The 6,000-nt window shown below is 45.2% G+C and overlaps 1 protein-coding gene across 3 annotated transcripts in view; it reads right to left on the bottom strand.

The window, feature by feature from the left end:
* Window positions 1-2,156, bottom strand: part of htr2cl1 (5-hydroxytryptamine (serotonin) receptor 2C, G protein-coupled-like 1) — a 204,442-nt gene extending 202,286 nt beyond the window's left edge. For all 3 annotated transcript variants that reach the window (XM_079579932.1, XM_079579931.1, XM_079579930.1), the window contains exon 1: window positions 1,661-2,156. The gene's annotated coding sequence lies outside the window, so the exon portion shown is untranslated. The remainder of the gene's footprint in view (window positions 1-1,660) is intronic.
* Window positions 2,157-6,000: the final 3,844 nt, after the last annotated feature.

Raw genomic sequence — 6,000 nt, forward strand, 5'->3', positions numbered from 1 at the left:
GAGCTGCTAAAACAAAGATGGTTTGCGTTCATATTACACCTGGCCATTAGCTTCAGTTCTTGCAGTCTCCTTAATGAGATTTCCATTCATCAGCTGACAAGGGAACATTTCCATTATTACACCAAAGCGGTAGAATTGAACTACTTGGAATGACTTTATTAACGATTGCTGAAGAGAATGACAGCAGTGTGAAAGTGACAGCGCTTTTAGACAGTGTAAGTAAGAGAGAGAAATCCACACAGCTCCTTACATTCAAATGTAAAACCCGCTGCACCACATTTCAGAGTATTTGTACTTCCATATTTCCATCTGGAAAAAAGACGGACCTTGGTTTTATGAAAAGATCCCATAACTTTCACACATATGTCCCTGGTGTGGAACAATCTTGTTGAGTGTACAAAGAAAGAAGCTATTGTGTGTAGGCATTGAAGCAACACATGGCAATAGCAAGTCAAGCATAAAACGTCCAACCGTCCCTTTAACCTTGAGCAGCAGGTTTGCATGGGAAAAACAATATGGAAGCCAATGTAGAAAGGTGCCGTGAAAGGCATTCTGGGAGACAGGTCACAGCATATCAATTTGGTGATTTTTCTCCAATTTCCACGCCGCAGGAGCACACTGAAATTGAGAGCATATTGAGGCGGAGAGTCGGCGCATAAACTATGAATGGAGGAAAGCTCGTCATGCATCTGATATGGCACTTGTTTGGTTTGTCCCACTGAATAAAGATGAGGGTTCTGGCCTGACACGCTGATTTGCCCATGAGCACGACTGGCAGGACGCGGCTATGGCCAAAACCGAACGCCGCAGCCAATTTGAAACGCGTAATGTAGGGCCAAAAACGCACTTGTGGCTGCATGGACACGAGAAACCAACTGTTTTTCCTTCGCAGATTAGAAGAGAGGGAGACAGAGAGGGAGGGAGGGAGGGAGGGGAGAGCAAAATGTCCCAGTGCTGCGCTAATCCTCCCGGAGGCGGCAGGTGGATTAGTGGTTTGTTGAATGAACACAACGCACCAACCACCGCACACAGTGAGGAGAGGAGGATGCAGGTATGTCCCTGCTGCTGAATCGTAAATGAGGGAATGAGGGGAGGGGGAGACAGAGGATGGAGAGCCACACCCTCGCAACTAACCACAGAAAAAAGAAAACATTTATATATATATTGGGTATTGGCATTTTTTCGAATGACAAACTTAAATAAATCAGGAATCTATGTCAAAAAGAAGAATGTAAAGAGGGGTTGTCTCATGCGTAAAATAATTTGGGCGCGCAGGAGGAATAACAAATGAGCAAGCCCGTGCGTAAATCTGTTGGATGCACCAAACGCACAGGGGCTTTGTTTTTGAACGATTCTAAGGAAAAACTGTGGACATTTTATGCCACGTCGAAGGTTTTTCTTTGTGTGTGATTAAGCGCTTAACCATCAAACAACGCGTGTGAATCTGATCACTATCTTCCAAGGTTGCCTCATCCATGCTTGGGCAAAACGACACTTTCGAGCAGAAAAGCGTGAAATGCAAAAGTTTGAACACTGAAGGACATGTCGCCAAAAGGACGATTCCAAACCGGGTCTGACCTCTAGCCACGAACAGCGAGAGGCAACAAGCCCCACGTTTACGCGCACGAAGGGACCAGACAGATGTGAGCGTGCCACTCACCGCTGATGCCCGTCGATGTCTCGGTTTGCGTCCTCCGCGCGTTGTGCTTCGGGCGCCGTTACATCCTCCGTTTCCTCTTCGTTTCCACCGTCCTCACTTCGGGACTCGTGAGTTGGGCGAGCGCGGAGAAAGAAAGGCGATGAAGTTGTCGCTCCTGGAGGCGAAGACGAAGCCCCAGACTCGTCTCCAGTCCGGGTTGTCCTGACTTTTTTTTTTTTTCCCCGCACACGCAGTAGTGAAGCGCGCAGAGAGCTATAGTTCAGAGCATGGTTTGGCTCTGCGCGCACAAAGACGCGCAGACTAAACTGAGGTGTTAATCCAAGTGGATGAAACTGTAACCGGGGATGGAGACGGACGCGGGCGCGGGCTGGAGTGCTGTCGGATGCGGCGCGTAAAAGCCAAGAGGGTCCTATAAGGAAAGTTGAAGCAGCGACGAGCGCAGAGAACAGAGAGCGAAGCGAAGAGGGAGAGAAGTGAGCGGAGCAAACGCAGCGGGGGAGGGCCAGAGGAGAGAGTGTTCATTCAGTCTGTCACAGTCTGCAGCGCCCTGACAGTCCGAACCATTCAGACACTTACTCCATCCCTACACCAGAGAAGAGAAAGGAGAATGGCTGCAGAGTTTTTAAATACATGATTCATTCAAAACGAAGGAAATTATATTAATTTGTTTTAGCGCAAAGATACAAGATGTGAAGATTGATATTTTTTAGGGTTAAGGATTATAAAACGAATTCATGACAGGTCAACATATACAAGTTCAGAATCAACGACTTTCGGTTAGTTCGCGATGTCATATTCGGGGACAGCAGGCGACATGCTGGATGATCAAAAATGGACGTATGGGATCCAATCACGCTTTTTCAATGGTGTGTCGATAGGCTAAGATCGGCGTCACATGACTTGCACTCACCGCACGGTGCATGCTGGTTAGATTCTGTCTCCAAACTCGCTCTGATGTCACGGGCACGTTGGACACAGAAAGCTCGTGAGACCAGTGGCCGCTGGTTGCGCTGCTTTAAGATCGCGATGCTAGGGGGCCGACATCGTCTGCCACTGCTGCAATACCTCTATATGTGGGCGTCAAAACAAGCTAGTTTTCCATTAGAAAGCATTGCACTTACGACACGTTCTCAACAACTGTAAAGCCTGGTGCCTAATTTTTTAAAACTTTCTACAGCTAGATATTGCTCCTGTGATAACGCTGGGTTAGTTACAATTAGAAATATTTTAGAAATCTCATATACTAATGAGGGCCGGACTTTGATTGACAGGCCGTTAGCATTAGAACTAATGTAGAGTCTACAGGGCCTTATGACCTCTTTTGGAACATGCTCCGTCACAGCAGGGTAGGAGGAGGCTGTAAATCTGCCATGATTTGTCTTTTTCGAACGTGGTCATTATGTTAAATGGGGAAGAGTGAGCAGACGATGTCTATTAATTCTCCGGTCTCTGCGTGAGACCCCAACGAGACCAGCCGTCTGGGTCAGCCACTGCATTTCCCCAAGAGCAACTGCAGCGGCTTCATGGCCCCATGCATGATGGGAAAATGCCCACCTGTCAGCAGCTCTCCCTCAGATGATTGGCTATATCCAATAATCCAATGATACGAGTCTGCTGCAATCAGAAACCTGCTCCTGGCTCGGCTATGATTCCCTCCTCTCTCCCGAGGCTAACACGTTGGATCTGAACAAATCAAAAATGACTGAAAATATTAAAGTTGTGTGTTGCCCCTAAAATAGAACTCATGTTTGATGCTTTTCAGATCAAACTCATGATTAAAAGGATATATTTCAAACATGAAACAACTAGCTAAACTAAATGGGAAGGGTTTTACTCTGATGAATTATGTTGCTGGAGTAAACGAAACAGAGCATGGGGGCAAGAGACGCTGCGTGATCTGAGGCCGCTCTGGCTGTTCTCTGGATGTGGAGAACACATCCAGAGAACAGGGAATGGCATCGACAGGGCTTACATAGCTGTACTGTACACACCAGATAAGATAGTGTACCTCCACTCTCCTCTCCCAACATCAAATCTAAAGCCATGTCCAGTTCTATTGCATTCCATGAAATAATGGGTATTTTTGATGGTAACATGTTGGAGTTCTCCCTCAGATAAAACCATTTTGACACTACAGTGAGTCAGATGCATTTGCCAGTATTGACCCGGCAGCAAACAGAGCTGCTCCACGGCTCTTTTCTCTACATTTTGGTATTGTTTCTGCTAATGTCAGTCAACAACTAACATGGTAGATTTCTATTTCTTTTCAACGCAACATTCCAACCCGATCTTTAATCATTTGCAACAGTCCCCCATGGAAAGGTTGTTGTGTTTTGTGTCATTTTGAATGTCGCAGTAATATTCACACTTGCCTCACACCGGCTGATGTCATGACGTATTGTGGACAGTGGAACAAGCACAGAAGTTGTAACACCAAATGTTCCCCATTATGTAATGTGCATTGTCCTAATGTGTGTAATTCTGTGCAATGCCTACCCTGTGGACTAATGTTTTCCAACACTCCTCTCCCCGGAGCATTAGTCTTTCTTTCTTCTTTGGTCTCGGAGCGCAGTTCCGGTGATTATCCTGTTAACCAACAACGTGTTCCACTGCACAGTGCTTTGAGAGCCACATCATTACAGCACGAATAGGACCCATTCTCCCCAAATAGGCTGTATCTCATAGCCAGTGTCCCGGCACTTTGGGTAATTCATTATTGGAGGAGCAGCAGATTTCATTAGCCACCGTTTTCGGTTATACACTCGGCCAGCTCTGGATGGAGAGACGCTGGTCTGGGTTGCGTAAATGGTGTATCTGTGGTCAGAGTTTGATTTTCCATGAATCCTCAAGCAATGGCCACAGTGACTTATCTCCTAGTGTGAATGATAGACTGCGGCATGACGTTGTTAGGTGATTTTGAGTGTCTGATAATACTGTAGTTTTGCTCATATGGTCAATCCTCCTGAAAAAGCTGAGAAAGATTTGTTACTACGCTGTTACTCCTGTTGCTGAAAGGTACTAATTTAAGAATCTCCAACCTTTTTGAGATCCTTGATTAGATGAGACACCACAAATGAAGAGAGCCACTTATGACTTGAGGATGCTTCAGTAACTATGACACTTAGACTGAGTGGACGGTTAATTCTAGACAAGATGAAACAGAAAGAAAACATATGCAGTTTCTTCTCTATTCTTCTATTCCTAGATGTCTGTGGATTATGTTCAGAGAGCCAGGTTCATGACAGGATAATTTAGCTGATTTTAGTCCCGATTCTCCTGTTCCGACAACCTTATGGACGGTCCGATTATCGTAACGGCTTTAAAGATAATCTTATAAGACTGCTCTCGTCTGCTCAGAAAGACGTTGGGACTGCTTTGATCTCAAATCGGGGATATTCAACATGTTGGATTGTTTTGTACAAATGAGCCGCAGCCTGTGGACTGACGCGTAACCGATCGGAAAGCGAGGCGGCGAGGAAGCATCGGGAAGCACGGAGGGGAATTCAAAATCAAAACTGAAGTCACGGCGCACCAGAAAGTCAGGTGGATGTCGGAGATGTTTTTTTTTTGTCAGTTAAGAACAAACTATGGCCACTGTCTCTTCTCCGTCCACCATGTTTGTTTACTCTGAAATCACGTTTGATCTCGAGAGATTTCCCGTCTGACCTGGGAATGTTCGTGAGTGAAATTGCTTCATATGTGATGGCCAAAACTGTTACACCCGTGAATTTTTCTCTCAGGTTTGGAAAATCTGATGACAATTTTAAGATCTTCCCGTGCAAGCCAGTAACACATCAAAGTGCTCCTAAGGTGTTACTACGCCTTACAATATAGTCCCCCTTTTCATCTGCTTAGAAAATCAACATATTTAAATTTTTTTGTGACTATACTTGGATCGTTTAACTACTCACGTAACCGTATTTAAATGGGGAAAATGTGGAAAAGTTTGGTCGCTTCTAACCAAACCCCGTCTTTGGTCTTTTTGCATGACTGAGCGCACGTGTAAAGACCAAAGAGGTACACATCAACTCGTCGAAGCTCAGGTAAGAACATATCTCAGTATGGAACAACAGTGGCCTGTTCCTTTAACTCAATCATTTGTTGCACAAGAGAAACTGCCTCTATAAAACTATCTTGATACTTATGAGTTGCTTCTCTAAGGGTAATTTCAACCTATCAAGCTTTTTTGGAAATGTTTGAAGTGCTATTTGGAAGGGTTGACTGCATGTTCCCAAGCTGCAGGTTGACGATCCCTGTCCTAATCTACAATGTAAGATTGCCTTATTCCCCTGATGCATTTTTCAATACAGCTGCAGGGTTAACCTTTCCTGGAGCAACTT

Source organism: Gobius niger (assembly GCF_951799975.1).
Source record: "Gobius niger genome assembly, chromosome: 21".
Taxonomy (NCBI): domain Eukaryota; kingdom Metazoa; phylum Chordata; class Actinopteri; order Gobiiformes; family Gobiidae; genus Gobius; species Gobius niger.